Here is a 16,499-nt window from a genome sequence, read left to right as displayed (position 1 = left end):
CAAGCTCAACACACAAAAATCAATAGCTTTCCTCTATATGAACAACAGACACACTGAGACAGAATTAGGGCAAACAATTCCTTTCACAATAGCATCCAAAAAACTGAAATACCTAGGAATCAACCTAATAAAAGAAAGCAAAGACCTCTTCTCTGAAAACTACAGCACTCTGAAAAGAGAGATTGAAGATGATATCAGAAAATGGAAAGACATCCCCTCCTCCTGGGTAGGAAGGATCAACACAGTGGAAATGGCCATACTTCCGAAACTGTTATATAGATTCCATGAAATCCCAATTGAAATCCCAGGAGCATACTGCATGGCTCTTGAGAAAACAATCCAAAAATTCATTTGGAACAAGAAGAGACCCAGAATAGCAAAAGCAATTCTAGGTAACAGAGACATGGCAGGGAGTATCACAACCTCCAACTTGAAACTATACTACAAACCTACTGTGATAAAAACAGCATGCTACAGGCAAAGAAACAGACCTGAGGACCAGTGGAAAAGATTAGAAGATGCATAAACAACTCCAGAAACACTCAACCACCTCATCTGCGACAAAGGAGCCAAACACCCTCACTGGAGGAAAGATAACCTCTTTAATAAATGGTGCTGGAAAAATTGGGATACAACTTGCCAAAGATTAAAACTAGACTTATATCTCTCACCATGCACTCAACTAAAATCGAAATGGATTTAAGATCTAAATATTACAATAGAAACGCTGAACCAGGTGGAACAGAGGTTAGGTGGAACTCTTGAAGACATTGGTGTAGGAAAAGATTTTATGAACAAAACCTCAGTTGCCCATGAACTAGCACAAACAATCAACAAGTGGGATCTCTTCTATTAAAAAGCCTCTGCACAACAAGAGAAACCACCAGCAGTGTGAGGAGACAACCCACAATGTTGGAAAAAATTTTCACCTGTGGTTCCTCAGACAAAGGTCTAATATCTAGGATCTATAATGAACTTAAAAAATATCAGACCTCCCAAATTTAAAGACCAATCCGAAAATGGGCATCTGAACTGGACAGATATTTTGCAGATAAAGAAGTACAAATGGCAAATAAACACATGAAAAAATTTTCAACATCACTGGTCATTTGAGAGATGCAAATGAAAACAACTCTGAGATTCCACCTCACTCCAGAAAGATTGGCTGCTATCCTGAAATCAACCAATAACAAATGCTGGCCGGGCTGTGGGGAAAGAGGAACCCTGCTCCACTGCTGCTGGGAGTGTTGACTGGTGCAACCACTGTGGAAATCAGAATGGAGATACCTCAAAGATCTAGGACTGGAAGTCCCATTTGACCCAGCTATTCCCCTGCTGGGTATCTTCCCAAAAGAATTAAAAGAATCATAGCACAGTGATATATGTGCACCCATGTTCACAGCAGCACAATTTGTAATAGCTAAAACTCGGAAGCAGCCCAATTGCCCATCAACTGGAGACTGGATAAAGAAGATGTGTTTTTTTCATAAAATAGAGTACTACTCAACCATGAAAAGTGAGAAATTAGAGACATTTATAGCTGAATGGATGCACATTGAAGCGATACTCTCAAGTGAAACAAATAGGATACACATGTGTAAATACTGAATAGTTTCTCTAGTGTGAGAAACTGAAAGTGTAAGTAATGACTAAAAGGCATAAGAGATAATGTGAAATAGGAAGAAAAGGTCTAAAGCAGTAGGGGAAGAGGGAAGGGTAGGGAAAGGAAAGAAGGGAATGGAATTAATATGAGAAAATGAAAAAATGGAAACAATGTGTTTGTAAATAGGGAGGGATGGAGGGGTTGAAGGGAGGGCAGGGGAAGGGGGAAAAATAAGAACCAAGAGAGATTATATTATGTAAAGGTGCAAATTTCCAATGATGAATGTCAGTATATTGTATACCTAAAATGTACCAATAAAATTATTTTTTAATAAATAAATAAATGGATGCAAAAAGAGAGAGAGAAAGGTTAAGTGGCCTTCAACATATAGGGCAGGGATTTCCCATCTCCACCTTTCTCCTAAGGGACGCTGTGGATTTTGCTTCTCCAATACAGAGGAATATAGCAAAGAATCCTAGCCCTTAACCAGCCAACTCATGAAAGTTTTCAACCAGGATCTAATTCAGCTAGATACAGTCCTTCCTGTATCCCAAGAAAGAAGTAGAACTTAAAAACATGTCAATATAATTAAGCAAACAAGAGCAAAGGATCCCTTGACTGTAGAAAGTCTAGGGCAGTGGTGGCAAACCTATGGCACACGTTATTATTCTTTTAAGACAAAATATGTTAATGTTTCAGTTAATATTTTTCTAAACTAAAACTTCAGTATTCAGTTTTAATTGCAGTAGTAGGACTTTTTGATAAATAAGTGGGTTTGGGGTTGCAGTTAGGGCATTGATCTCTAAAAGATTCACCATTCCTGGTCTAGTGATACAAAGAACAATAGCAACCAATGCCTTATAAAGAATTCCATGAGCAAAAATTGCTAGTTGCAGCAGTTCTCAATCCCAGAATCTTGGTTATAATCCTTATTTATTCGCTCAAAAATATTACTTGGAGAATTAATTCCAAGCATACTATATGGCAGGCTGAAGACAAATTAGTGAATAAGAGAGTTTCAGTCTTCATGAGGCTTACATTCTTGTGGGAAAGACCACCAACAGACATAAAGAAGCAAGAGACAGAATTTCACATAAATGCTTAAAATACACACAATAAAGAAACACTAATCAATTAGGTAGGCTGGTCAAGAAAAGTATCAATGAAAACGAGACATCTGAGCAAAGATCTAAATGTGTGGAAGAATAGGTCATACAGTACAAAGTTCTCAGAGAAGAGTGCTCCACACTTTAGGGCAAAAAATATTCAGAAAACATCAAGAAGTACTCATTGGCTATTTGCACTTCTTTTAAGAACTGTTGGTTTATTTGCCCTTTTTATTATTAGAAGATTGGGGGGGGGAGTTCAATTTATTTTTAGTCTTTATATATTCTAGGTATTAGTCTATCAAAAGAGTAACTGAGAAAATTTTTTTCTCATTCTGTAGGTTGTCTTTTCACTCTTTTTGATTGCTTCCCTCACTATATACAATAATATCATTTGATATAATCCCATTTGTTGATTTGTAACATTATTAGCTGTGCTATTCGAGTTCTATTCAGGAAGTCTTCACCTGCACCTATGGTTCAAGTGTTTCCCCTATGGTGTCTTCCAGCACTTTCAATGTTTCCTTTTAATGTCTACTAGGTCTTGTATCTATTTTGATTTGATTTTAATACAAGGGGAAAGATAGCAATCTAGATTCAATCTTCTGCATGTGGATTCCCAGCACACATTGATAAAGGGGCTATCTTTTCTCCAACATGTTTTTGGCCCATTTGCCAGTCATTCTCATTGTAGGTGCATGAGGTTGTTTATGAATCTTCTACATGGTCTGCATGTCTTTTATTTCCCCCCCTGGAACCATGCTGTTCTTGGTACTACAGCTTCATTGTATAACTTGAAGTTCATTATTGTGATGTCTCTCATTTTGCTCTTTTTGCTCAGGTTTGCTTTAGCTATTCTTGTGCTTTTCTGGTGCCATATGATTTTAGATTTGTTCTTTCTAGTTCTGAGAAGAATGTGTTGGTATTTTAATGGGGATTGTATTATATCTATAGACTGCTTTTAATCAAATGGCTGTTTTAGTAATATTAATTTTGCCAATCCAAGAGCAAAAGATGTCTTTCCAATTTCAAATGTCTGCTTTACCTTATTTTTCAGAGTCCAGTAATTTTCATTACAGAAGTCCTTTATTTTCTTGGTCAGGTTGATTCTCAGGTATTTAATTTTTTAAGCTATTGTGAATGGAACTGTTTTCCTGATTTCTTTCTTGGTAGATTCACTATAGGTGCATAAGGATGTGATTGATTTTTGTGTTTTTGTATCCTGCAACTTTGCTAAACTTTTTAATCAGACCTAAAAGTCTTTTGGCAAAGTAATACATAAAATATGTTCATCTTTGTCTTAGTTATGCTTCTCACTGCTGAGACAAAATACCCGACACCCAAAGTTAAAGGCGGAAGGTTTATTTAGCTCAGTTTGTTGAAGTTTCAGTCCATAATTGACTGGCTCCAAGGCAGGGTGGAATGGCAGATAGGACTTCCAGAGAAGAAACACTTCATGGCAGCAGATGATGGCAAAAGCAACAAGAGACATTAACAGCATTTTTCTGTCCCTTTTATTTTTTCTGGACTACTTAGGGCAGGTAGCACTCACACCCTTGATCCTAGTGCCCTTCAGCCTAGCATTGTACCATGAATCAACTCCAGTGTCAGACACTCTAGATCCAGCCACCTCTGAAAAAAAGCCCCACCTAGGACTGCCTGAAGCCTTGGGGGGAGGGGGGACATCCAGACACAAGCAAAAACAATCTTTAGCCATTAGAAAAATACAAATCAGAACAACTCTTAGATTTCATCTTACCCCAGTCAGAATAGCTATAAATTATCAAGAACACAAGCAAGAAATATTAGCGAGGTTGCAGGGAAAAACAAACCTTTATACATTGTTGGCAGGAATATGAACCAGTACAACCACTAGAAATTGGTATGGAGTTTCCTCCAAAAACTAAAAATACAAATTCCATTTGACCTAGCTATATGTCTCCTAAGTATACTCCTGAAAGAATTAAAGGCATCATACTATAGTAATACATCCATATCCATATTTATAGCAGCACAATTCACAATAGCTAAACTCTGGAAACAGACGAGCTGCCTAAAAACAGATAAATGGATGAAGGAAAGGTGGCATATATACATAATGGAATATTATTCAGACATAAAACAGAATGAAATCATGTCATTTGCAGGAAAATGGATATAACTTGAGAGGACTGTGCTAAACAAAATAAATCAGACACAGAAATTTAAATATCACATGGTTTATCTTATCTGAGAAACCTAAAATATAAACAAAAAATAAATGAATAAAATAAAGAAGAGATAATAGGAAACAAGAAGAAAGACACTTGGTGATTGGGAAGGGGATCGGGAAAAGAGGGTTGGTAAGGGAGAGAGGAGATAAAGGGATTGAAAATATTATATGCACACACATTCTGCAAAATGACCATCATCATTCTATATTGCCAACATACTCTAATAAAAAATAAATAAAAACAAAACATTAAGGAGGCAATTGGAGTTCAAGTAGAGAGGGAGAGAGGAAAAAAACAGTAGGAGGAGAAGTGTTTCGGCTTGTGTTTAGATGTCCCCCAAAGCTTCATGCAGATGAAGTGGGGCTTTCTTTTTCAGAGGTGGCTGAATCTGGAATATGTGACACTGGGAATAAGGGCGTGTGATTACTAAACCACTCACTGGTTTGGCACTGCCCTAATCCTGGTGGTCTGGATGGGGTAAAAGGGGAGAAAGACACTGTTAAGGTCTCTTACTGCTTTGCTACTGTCTGTTGCCATGAACTGTTGCCCCTCTGCCACCCTGCTTTGGAGGCAGCTGATTATGGACTGAAACCTCTATGAACTGTAAGCCAAATAAACCTTTTCCTCCCTCTAACTTTGGATGTCAGGTATTTTGTCTCAGCAATGAGAAAAGTAACTAAGACAAAAAGGAGTATTTGTAAAACACAGATATATGTTAGAAACTTGTGAGGAGGCTTAAAATTCCATATGCCTAGCTAAGTTGGTATTTTTAAGGTTTCTAGGAGATTCCCAACATGAAGGCAAAACTGACAATCTAGAACATTTTCCAGCAAAAAGAGATTTTTATCCAAGTACATATAATGAGAGGTAACCAGAATTTTTTGTTGTTGTTTTGCTTTTTGTTTTCTTTTAACAGTGGAATAGCATCATCAAAAATATTTACAAATGATAGCTTTAGTTGCACTGGGGATATAGACTATAAAACAGTGAAAAGTAGAAACAGAAATGTATCTAAGGGGCTCCTGTGGCCAGTGTAGGGGACAGATAAGGGTGTGGACAAGAAAGGTAACAGTGTAGACAGTGAAAAGTGGTTATATTTGGAATATTTCATTAAGACACAATAGTACTTCCTAATGGATTAAAGATAGTTTAAGGGGGAAAAAAAGGCATGACTTCTATGTTTTTATTCTAAGCAATTGAGTGGAAGGTAAAGGCACTTACTGAATTAGAATTTACAGTCTTCCAACTTTCGAATTATATTAGTGTTGAGATGGAGACCAAACAAAAAATGTGCTAAACTTAGTAGGTCTCAAATGCTTTCTCTAAGTATATATGAACATCATTCATACTGTTTTTCTTCCTCTCCCTGACAGAAGAGGTCAGAAGACCCAAAGCAAGGCAGGCATTTCTCTCCCAGTGATCAGGGTGCTGTTTAACAAAAGTTTTGCATGCTCCTTTAGTTTTTTTTGTAGGGATGGGTTGGAAATTGCTGCAGGTAATGTCAGATATTCCAAACTGTTTGCAGTATGTCTTCTGAAGCAAAGAATTTCAGAGAGTGGGCTTATGGTAAAATGATTAGTTTTTTATGATTTCTGCCTATGGCTTAGTACTGTTAGACCTTCATGCTTAAATCTCACTGGTTATGACTTCAACCTTATTTTGTTTTCTTGACAAGAGAGAGGCTTTTATTGTGGAGACAGAGCAAAACATGAAATGAACAGTAAACACTTCCTAAGTAAAGAGGTTTTAAGCACATGTTTTTCTATTAGTTAATTTTCCTCCTAATATGTCGATCTGTGAAACAGACAAAGGTATTGTACTTGGAATATGTTGCTTAAAACAATAAATTTGGGTAAACACACTACAGAAATGAATACTAAATTCTACCCAAACATATACAGGCCTGTTAGCAGCAGCGAGTCCCAAACTAGAAACAATGGAATCAATCAATACTACAATAGAAAAATAAATTGTAAAGCAATGAGTTACACAAGAATAAAAAAGAAAATACAGCAACATACAATGAAGTTAATAAATCTAACATACATAATACTGACAAAAAAGAAGCCAGACACAAAAATATATAAACTGTATGGCTTTATATAAATAAAGTTCAAGAACAGGCAAACAAATATAATGATAGAGGTCATGGTAAGGCTTATATTTGGGAAGGGGTAGGAACTGACTAAGGAGAGCTCTTAGAGATGTTGCATACTTTGATCTAGGTGTTGACTAAGTTACACACTTAATATTTTTATATTTATACATACATGACATAAATTTTGAATGAAATATGTAGAAAGCTATAGAAACAGATAATAGTATAATTTGTATATCTCAATAAAAGTAAACACATTGAAAATAATTTTTGAGTAAGCAAGTTAACATAATTATGGTCATACTTCATGAGTAAACAAGTTAACATGCCTAATATACACTAGAACTCTATTCCACTTGTTAATTGATAAATCCTAGTATTATTTGCTTTAGATAAAAGTACCTATATAGTATTCACTAAAATATTACAATAAGATATAGGAAAAGTCTGATTCTTTAAAAATGCTTAAAAGTAATAAAGATTACTTCCACAATACAGATATACAGAAATGCCTGATGACACTGATGTAGACAAGCTTTCCAAGGTCTTTTGCTTTCTCAGGACTCTATGATCAGCCACACATTCAGAGTAAATACTGCATTTTAAAACCTTTCCCTTGAAAGCATTGGAAATGGAAAAAGGGGTGTGCCTAAGGACAGAGATAACTATTGTGAAATTTTGTTACTTTCTCATATTGTACATACCTAAGATATGATGATTGTGGAAATCAGGCTAATTACCACCTTTGCTCTCTGACTCTGCCTTTATGGATCATTTGATTTTTCTTTTCATCATCCTCAGAAATGCATGAAACCAGGCAGTTTTACTGCAGATTGTCCCTATACACATATATAATTTGAAGGAGACTGAAAAGCTACATTCTCTTTAACTATTTTGTTTTATTTCATACAAAGAAAATGAAATGACTGAACAGTTTTCTCTTTGGTTTTATTTTGGCAAATGCTATAATTGAAAGTATAAAACCAATCAATGACACCTCTGGTTAAAATTTATTTCTAGGAAATATCCCAAAGGAGTAATTTCTGAGGAATAATATGCAGCCTTCAATTTACTTTATCACAGCTGGATACGAAGTTAAATCCCTGGCTGGAATTTAACCACCCAGAACCAAGCACCAGATGGCTTATCTGCACCTCAACCCAACAGCTGTGTCCTGATATGCACAGCTGGTCTTCACATTTGAATGACAATATTTAAATGATAACATTATGTAATGTAGAAAAATGTGTTTTGGTAGCACTGGTCTTGAAAACTAGATTGGACACTTGCTCTTAATAGTAAATGCACAGCCTCAACAGCTAATTCACATTTTTGCTATTTGTGTTGATGAGCCTTGGCCAGAGATAGGAGTTTACTGCCACACGGAAACATTCCAGTGCCATTCATATTGTACTACTGTCTGTCTATAAGGACTCTCCTGGGTACTCACTATGTTAAATTTTTCCTTCACATAAAAATAAGCACAACATAGTTTCCATTGTGAAGCAGGAGGCTTTTTAAATTTTGTGATAATTAATAGATACTGCATTCTGCCAAGATGAAGGAATTAAAAAGTATTTGGTGGAAAGCAGCTGGTATAGAAATTCTTCCACAGTATTGAGAAATGTTATTATTCATTTCTTAGTACACATATCACCAGATCAACAAACGTAACAAAATACCATAATGCAGTACTTTAAAACTTTATGAAAGCAACTCTTGAAGAAAATATATTTGAATACATTTCAGACATGAATGAAAAACAGACATATTTCAAGTGTGAGATGGATGAATAAATGTGAAAGGACTCAATAAAATATACAGTGGGCATATTTTCCATTTTATAATTTGACAGACATTCCCTATACACCTTCTCAAACACTGAAGAATGTATACACTCCTTCAGTGACACAAAGAAAATTATTAAGATATAGCCAAACAAGTTGTACATAGAAGAGAAAAAAACATTGTTTTCTATAGGAAGAAAACCTAGATATACTACCTCATTACTACTTCTAGTATATATGATTTTGGTCATGAAATTTAACTGCTCTAAACTTCCATTTCTTCACATGTAAAATGAGACCCATAGATGAAATTATATGTGTGGATAGGTACTGTAAACAGATTTGAAATGTAAGAAGGTTGTGTGGCTGCTACTGGTGTTTGGTCCTCTTAGGAACTTTATAAATAGTACTCCTCTTCCTTAGCAAGATTTTGAGTACACCGAAATATAAAATCAAGGAATATCATTCAGAAGCCAAAAGACCACTTTCATAACACAGGCTGTCAGAGGGTGTCCTTTTCTTGAGAGTCAAAAGGACTTCTTAGTATAAAACCCTAGAATTGGACAGATTTACTCAGCTAGGTGTAGCAAACCAAAAACAAAGAGTCTACTCTCCATGAGTAGTTCAGGTCAAGAGGAAAAGGGCAATTATACGGCTGTCTCATCCAGTTTAGTCCTTCCAAATCTATCCATCAAAGAAGCAACTCAGAGTCAAGGGTTCAGTGAATACCCTCAACATGAAAAAATATATGAGGAATTGAGAAAATCTTTCCCTGTTATTCCTTCGCTTGTTTCCTTCCTCCAGCTGACTTAAACATTAATGTTTGGTCAACCAAGAATATGGCTTTCTTCTTTGGAAAAAGACATCGATAATAGAACAGGATAACTGGGTTCCTATTTTCATAAAGGTACTGTTTCAACACTAGTAATCACTTTAATGAGTATACTCCTGAGACCAGTATAAGCAACACAGATCTAACATTATAAGGCTCACAAATGGGTCAGAGTAATAAATCAACTGCAAGGTCACCTGTATTCAAAGCCAAAACTTTACTCATTAGCCATTTCTCATCCTAAATCCCCAAATTATGTCTAGTCCCATTGTGTATTGTCCAACCTACATAAGTTTTGTTGCCAAACAACTCCTCTGCTTTCTATCTCATATGCAAGTCATTGGCAAGTTTTTAAAGTTCTTTCTTCAAAACCCTTCCTCAACACTACACCATGAGCATCTCATCCTAGTAATCTATGTTGCTAGGAATTATACTTTTTTATTTTCCTTAATGGCTTCTATGGCTCTTTAACATACTATATATTTGTTTAGTAGCTTAGATAAGTTCCACCAGAGTAAGAATACTGGTTTGTTTTTTTTTTTTATGTGTCCATAGCATAAAATCATTCCTGACCAAAAATAAAAAAAAATAGGCAACCAATAAATACTTGAAAATAAGGGAGAAGAGGAAAGCAAAGGAAGGGAAAGATGTAGAGAAGCAGGAAGGGAGGAAGGTAAGAAGCAAGAAAGAGATAATAAAAGAAGGAATGAAAAAAAGAAGGGGGGCTGGGGATCTAGCTCAGTGTTTCCAGCGCCTGCCTCACAAGTGCAAGGTCCTGAGTTCGATCCCCAGTACCAAAAAAAAAAGAAAAGAAAAAAGAAGAGAACAATTATTGGGGTTTCCAAGGGTAAGGCTACCTGAAATGGTAAAATCACCCTCTTCAATTTGCTACCTTTAAAGCCCAGAATACTATAGCCAGCTGCATATGAAAATCATTTGTTATAACCTTCTTACTTTCCAATTCTGTAGTGTAGTCTTTGCCACTATCACCATTACCAATATATCTACCATTATATAACTTGACTCTCTGGCCAGCACGGGATAACTCTCACTTTTAATGTTATAATTTAGGTGTTCTAAAAAGACTGCAATTAATTAGGATTAAACCGTATCAGGCTTCTTGATTTCAGGTGAATCTCCATCCATGCTCCGCAGTCTTTTTTTGTTCCTCTTTGTTCATCTTTATGAGGCTTTCCATAATAAATCATCTAAAATGCTTCACGAATTACTAATCACCAATTCTATTCCAAACCCACTGCAATCCTGGTAGGTGATTTTTACTACCCCTAGAGAAGATCAGGAATATCAAGATTAATTCCTCTATTTTTCTTTAATCTCTTATTCTCAGAAATCTTTTTATCCCAGAGAGAAAATAGCCATTTTCCTTTCAATCTCCCACTGAGCACCACAGTCATAATTCTGATGTTGACTGGAGCTTCTTTGATTCTTGAAAGCTAAATAAGATTATTCAGACTCCAAATATATACTCTGATGAAGTCCAAAGTCCTTAAAGTTTCTAGAAATTTACATGTCTTAAATTTTCAAGGTTATATAAGTGTCTGAGCTCTTGCTTCTGTGTGTGTGTTCCTGTTACATACTATGCTTATCTAGAAGTGAAGTCGACTCTTCAAAATAAAAATAGTTAAAATAAGAAAGTTAAAACAAAATAAAAAAAATGTTAAAGGAAACATAGTGACTTTTGTAGCTTTTGCTGAAAAGGGCAAATGACATCTTTTTAACCAATGAGAATAAAATAGTACTCTGCTTAGAGTCCCTAGGAATCCTTTTACTTTGCGAATAAAAAGGGGAAAAATAAGATGTGGCTGACACCAGACTTTCTCCCTTTGAATGTGAGTACCTGTCTGGAGCAACAGTAGCTTGTCTTGTGATCAGAAGGCAAGCAGTAAATTCCAACATTTTTAAGATATTGAACTAATGCCAGCAGCTTTCTACATAGTTTCAAAAAAAGTAAATCCCTAATACTAAGTCACCTTCCTTCAAGTTTTCTGTTATTTGCAACTGAAAGCACTTAAAATGGATTAAAACAATTTAACAGTTAGTTATAACCATAAATGCATGAAATTCAAGGAGTTTAAAAAGATTTGTAATTCAGGACTTTATAGACCATCCAGTAATTCAGACAAATAAACTGAGTGTCATCAATCCTTTGTGCTGCAATTAGATTTACAACTACTCAATTCTGCAACTAGAGAAAATTATAAAGATGTTAGGAACATTGAAATGTCCCTTGCTTAGAAAGGAAGCTCTTGTGATAACATTCTCTCCAACCCTGACTTCCTGAACTCGCTCTGAATTTGGAGACCAGCTAACTCTCTAAATCTCTCTGGACTCTTCAGAAATCCCAGTGTTAGTTACAGACTGAGCTAACTCTGCTCACTACCTGAGCCCAGTATGTGTCCTGAATTCCTATATGCACCATATGTTATATAAAATCAGTGTAATACCTGAAAGCCTAATTCTGAAAAATTCTTTATATACAAACACCAAAAATTTAAAAGACAACAGAAATCAATTGGTAAGTGTCTATGTCGTTTATTATCCAGAAATCAACCAATAACAAATGCTGGTAGGACTTTGGGGGAAAAGAAACCCTTCTCTACTGTTAGTGGGAGTGTACACTGGTACAACCACTGTGGAAATCAGTGTGGAGATTCTTCAAAAAACTAGGACTAGAGGTTCCATTTGACATAGCTATCTCCCTTCTCAGTATCTTCCTGAAAGAATTCAAAGCATCATACCACAGTAATATATGCACACTCATGTTCATAGCAGCACAGTTTGTAATAGCTAAATCTTGGAAACAACCCAAACGCCCATCAACTGGTGAATGGATAAAGAAGATGTGGTTTTGTATACAATGGAGAACTATTCAGCCACAAAGAAGAATAAACTTGAGATATTTATAGGTAAATGGATGCACCTAGAGACCATACTCTTAAATGAAATAAATCGGACACGTGTAAATATCACATTGTTTCTCTGGTGTGAGAAATTGAAAGTCTAAAAAAGGACCAAAATGTATAATAGATAATTGTGAAATAGGAAGAAAAAGTTCAAATGAGAAGGGGCACTAATGAGGGGGGAGGGGGAAAGGAAGAAATGGAAAAGGGCAAAAAAATGAAAACACAAACAGAAATAAAGCTTTTGTAAATAAGGAGGGAAAGAAGGGTTGAAGGGAGGGGAGGGAAATGAGGAAAAAAATAAGAATTAAGATATATCATGTACAGGTACAAATTCCATATGATGAATGTGATTATTATGTATATGTAAATTGTACCAATAAACTTAATTTTTAAAAATACATGTTATAAACAAAAAATTGCTCTTACAAAATATAAAGTCCTTTAAAAAATTTGTTGCAGAAATAAGGGATCTTGGAGATGCCGACAATACATGTTGATGTAAGTGGTGATTATGGGGGTGTAAGTTTTCTACAAAATTCTTTATATACTTGTTTTATGCCTTTTTCTTATTTATATTTCACAATAAAAATTTTACAAAGCATATGACATGTAAAGAGGTTAAAGATATATTAAGAAGCAGTTTATACAACACTGTATATAACAGCAACATTTTTCATCAGTTAGATACTAAAATATTAAAAAGTTGATATTTTCAATAAAGGCTAAAGTACTTTGGGATATGTGAAGAACACATAAGTATTTCTTAAAAATGAAAGAAAAAATACTACATCACATGTAAAATTATTTTTTTCCTTTTAAATATTTATATGGGCCACTGAGAAACTATTTGCCTAGTTATACACAAGATAGAAGTGTTCACCACTAATATATTTTTGCATTTAAAATAATCAACAGATGAAAATAATTTTAAATGAATAAAGTACTTATTGCAAGTCATTGTTACTTTGGAATTTTGCATTTATTGTTGAACTTATTAAAATCATCTGTACCACTAGTAAACAATGTCAAAGTGATACTTAAAGCAATAGGAAAACATTAAGTTTGTTCTATCACTTTAAGTATCACTTTGACATTGTTGCCCTAAGGCTTGAGCCTTTAATGTAGTAATGGATCACATTCATGAAGACATCATGATGTTATAAACAATTGTCATAAAAACCAGTGTCCAATATGTTAAATGAGCTACTGTAGCCTCCTTATAATAACTTTATTATAGCAGTGTCCTAGTATCACAAATCTAAAATACGTTGCACATAACTTGGTTTGAGAGGAAAAAAAAATCACTTACTAGGTCAATATTCTACTATATAATCTTGGTCTTTATAAGTCACCACAATGACATTTAAGGTTAAAAATTTTTTTAAAGTTTGTGATTTGAATCTTTTACTGACTTGATAAACAATTTTGAGGGCATGACACAGAAAAAAATATCTCAGAAAGGAACAATATTCTCTTTTCTCATTAGCGAATGAGAAACTTCTATATAACTCTACATCCATAATATATGATCAGGTAGTACCATCAGGTGTTCCTGGATTAATGCACAAAAGGGAATTAAATTAGAAATACAGTATGACAATGATCTAACATCAGCAAAAATCATTACCTACAGTTTACAAAATTGGTAGGAGCAAATGCCAATCAAACAAATAGCCTGTATTTTGATAACCCAGGTAATAGTACAGTGGGGAGTTTTGGAAAAGGAATTATTATTTCAATGCCAAGTCACGCTTACAGCTTTGAACAAGTAGCAAAACACGGGCATGTTTCTCAAATGGATTTCACAGCATCAGTGCAAAAGCCGGAGGGGGTGGCTTAGTTTTTTAAGCCTCAGATTTGAAATACCTAGACTCCCTGCAACTACAGCCTTAAATCCTCTGCGGAACCACAGCTTCAAATGCTATCAGGAGAGACTCAATTCTTCATCCTTCTGAGACTGATAAATTGAAAGCCATGAAGTTCATAGAAAAAGGAAGGGAGCATGCAGCTGCCTGAAACTCCCCCCTCAACCTAAAACACATGCACACATGCACGCACACACACACACACACACACACACACGTGCACACGCACACACAGCAGATGGTTCTATTTGTAACATCATTTAATATTCCATTTGAGACTTTCTTCTTGGTAGGACTTGAAGATGCTGTTTTTTAAGACATTAAGAAATCTCATAACCCTGCCATGAACTATCTATATAAACTTAAATTTTAGACAGATCAAAATAGACTGAAAATGTTTTTAACTCCTATTTAATATACAAGAAAATTCGAAGTGCTTACTTTAAAATGCATTCTAGGTATTCAGCCGACTTTTATTCCTGTGGAAATTTCTGTATCTCAAATTTCGTTTTGCTGCTTTGTATGTTTCTGGACTGCTGACACCAATTGATAAATATCTGACAAATAGCAATTAAAACATCAGTATTTTAGTTAAGTAGTACTCTAACATTGTCTAACATCTCCTACTTCATTCACAAAACTTTGTACAATAAGAAAGAACACTATTATTATAGATGAGGAAAGTGTGTCTTATGAAAACTAAAATTAATCATACTTGATATACAGTTTTAAAATTTAGGCCTTGAAAAACTCCTGAAGTATTGTTAGCTCTAAGTTCAATTTAGGAACAAACATTTACCAAACAAAACTGTGTAATATATTTTAGATTTAAATAAAATTATTTTAAATCTTTTGGATTTCTCAGGAACACTGTATCTTGAGTATTATGTATAATTAATGATTGCATAAAACTTAAAGAGGATTCTAGGAAAACTATATTGTTAACGTCTACCCACCTAATTGTTAACAAATGTTTTTTCATTTAGATTTTCCTCTAAAAAAGCAGAAGGATCCCAATATATTAAGGCATAAATGAAAACTTGAGACCAACACCAAGTAGACTTCTAGGTCTGAAGGTTAAAGTATTCCAAGTCTTAGTTAAAAAACAAGTAATAATCCAGATGGAAACCAAGTATCTAAACTAGATTAACTTCTTTAAGTCTTAGCTAGAAAGACAACTAAATTTAGGCAAATTGGATCCACTTGGTATTTTAATAGTCACTAAAAAGACTAGATTCTTTTGAGATTGCAAATTATTTTAAATAGAAATATTTATGAGAAAGTTGGCATTTGGAGTAGCAAATAATTTAGCTGTTTTCCTCCAACCAATAAACGAGATAAATTTCTCTGATAGGATTTTGATTCCAGGTAAGGAAAGAAAATTTTGTAGAAAAGAGTAAATACTCTTTTACCTTAGTAGGAGGTAAAATTTAGGCTCTTCTAGTTGGAGAAACACAAATACCTGAAGAGCTAGGAAGAGGCTATAGAATGCTGCCAGCACTGAGACCAATTTCCCATGTAGAGTATTTTACAATTTTTGCTGGAGACATGTCCCAGTTCTTTAGTCTGTATAAACAATATTCAGCTCAGGTGCTATGAAAAATCCATTCAAAGGACAACATAAGTTTTTCTGGCTTTCTTAACCTGTTTCACCTTTCACCTATCACCTAATAGCACAAATGGCTCATTCCTCCTCCAAAATCCCACAGAAGGAATTTATAGCAGTTCCTTTGAACTACACTTAACTTTCAAATAGCAGTTCCCTGCCTTTATTCTTCTATGGTATTTTATGCTGTTTAAATTACATATTGTTTTCTAGCAGTAAGAGTTTTGAAGGTTTTTTTAAGCCTCACAACTTCCGTCGAGTTCATATTTTACAAGTCAGGATAGATTTATAGATGTTCTTCACAACTATTTGTCTTTAGATACATGGGCAAGCATTTCTGAGCCCCAGAGGGATTACTGGTCCATGTTCACACATCTGTGCAGCCACCGAATTATCAAAATGAACAGCCTCTACCATGCATGTAAACTCTCTATCCCTCCTTTTATTTAAACATTTATTTAATAC

At 34.8% G+C, this 16,499-nt stretch overlaps 1 long non-coding RNA gene across 2 annotated transcripts in view; it reads right to left on the bottom strand.

Moving 5' to 3' along the window:
- The window catches only part of LOC110350789 (uncharacterized), a 166,274-nt gene that overhangs the window by 149,140 nt on the left and 635 nt on the right, over positions 1–16,499 (bottom strand). For both annotated transcript variants that reach the window (XR_015453434.1, XR_015453433.1), the window contains exon 2: positions 14,870–14,985. This is a non-coding gene — a long non-coding RNA (uncharacterized LOC110350789). The remainder of the gene's footprint in view (positions 1–14,869; positions 14,986–16,499) is intronic.

Source organism: Heterocephalus glaber, unplaced genomic scaffold (genome assembly GCF_053883595.1).
Source record: "Heterocephalus glaber isolate CG9 unplaced genomic scaffold, H.glaber_assembly_v1.0 deba00001461, whole genome shotgun sequence".
Classification (NCBI taxonomy): domain Eukaryota; kingdom Metazoa; phylum Chordata; class Mammalia; order Rodentia; family Bathyergidae; genus Heterocephalus; species Heterocephalus glaber.
This window is presented reverse-complemented; position numbering and strand designations above follow the sequence as displayed.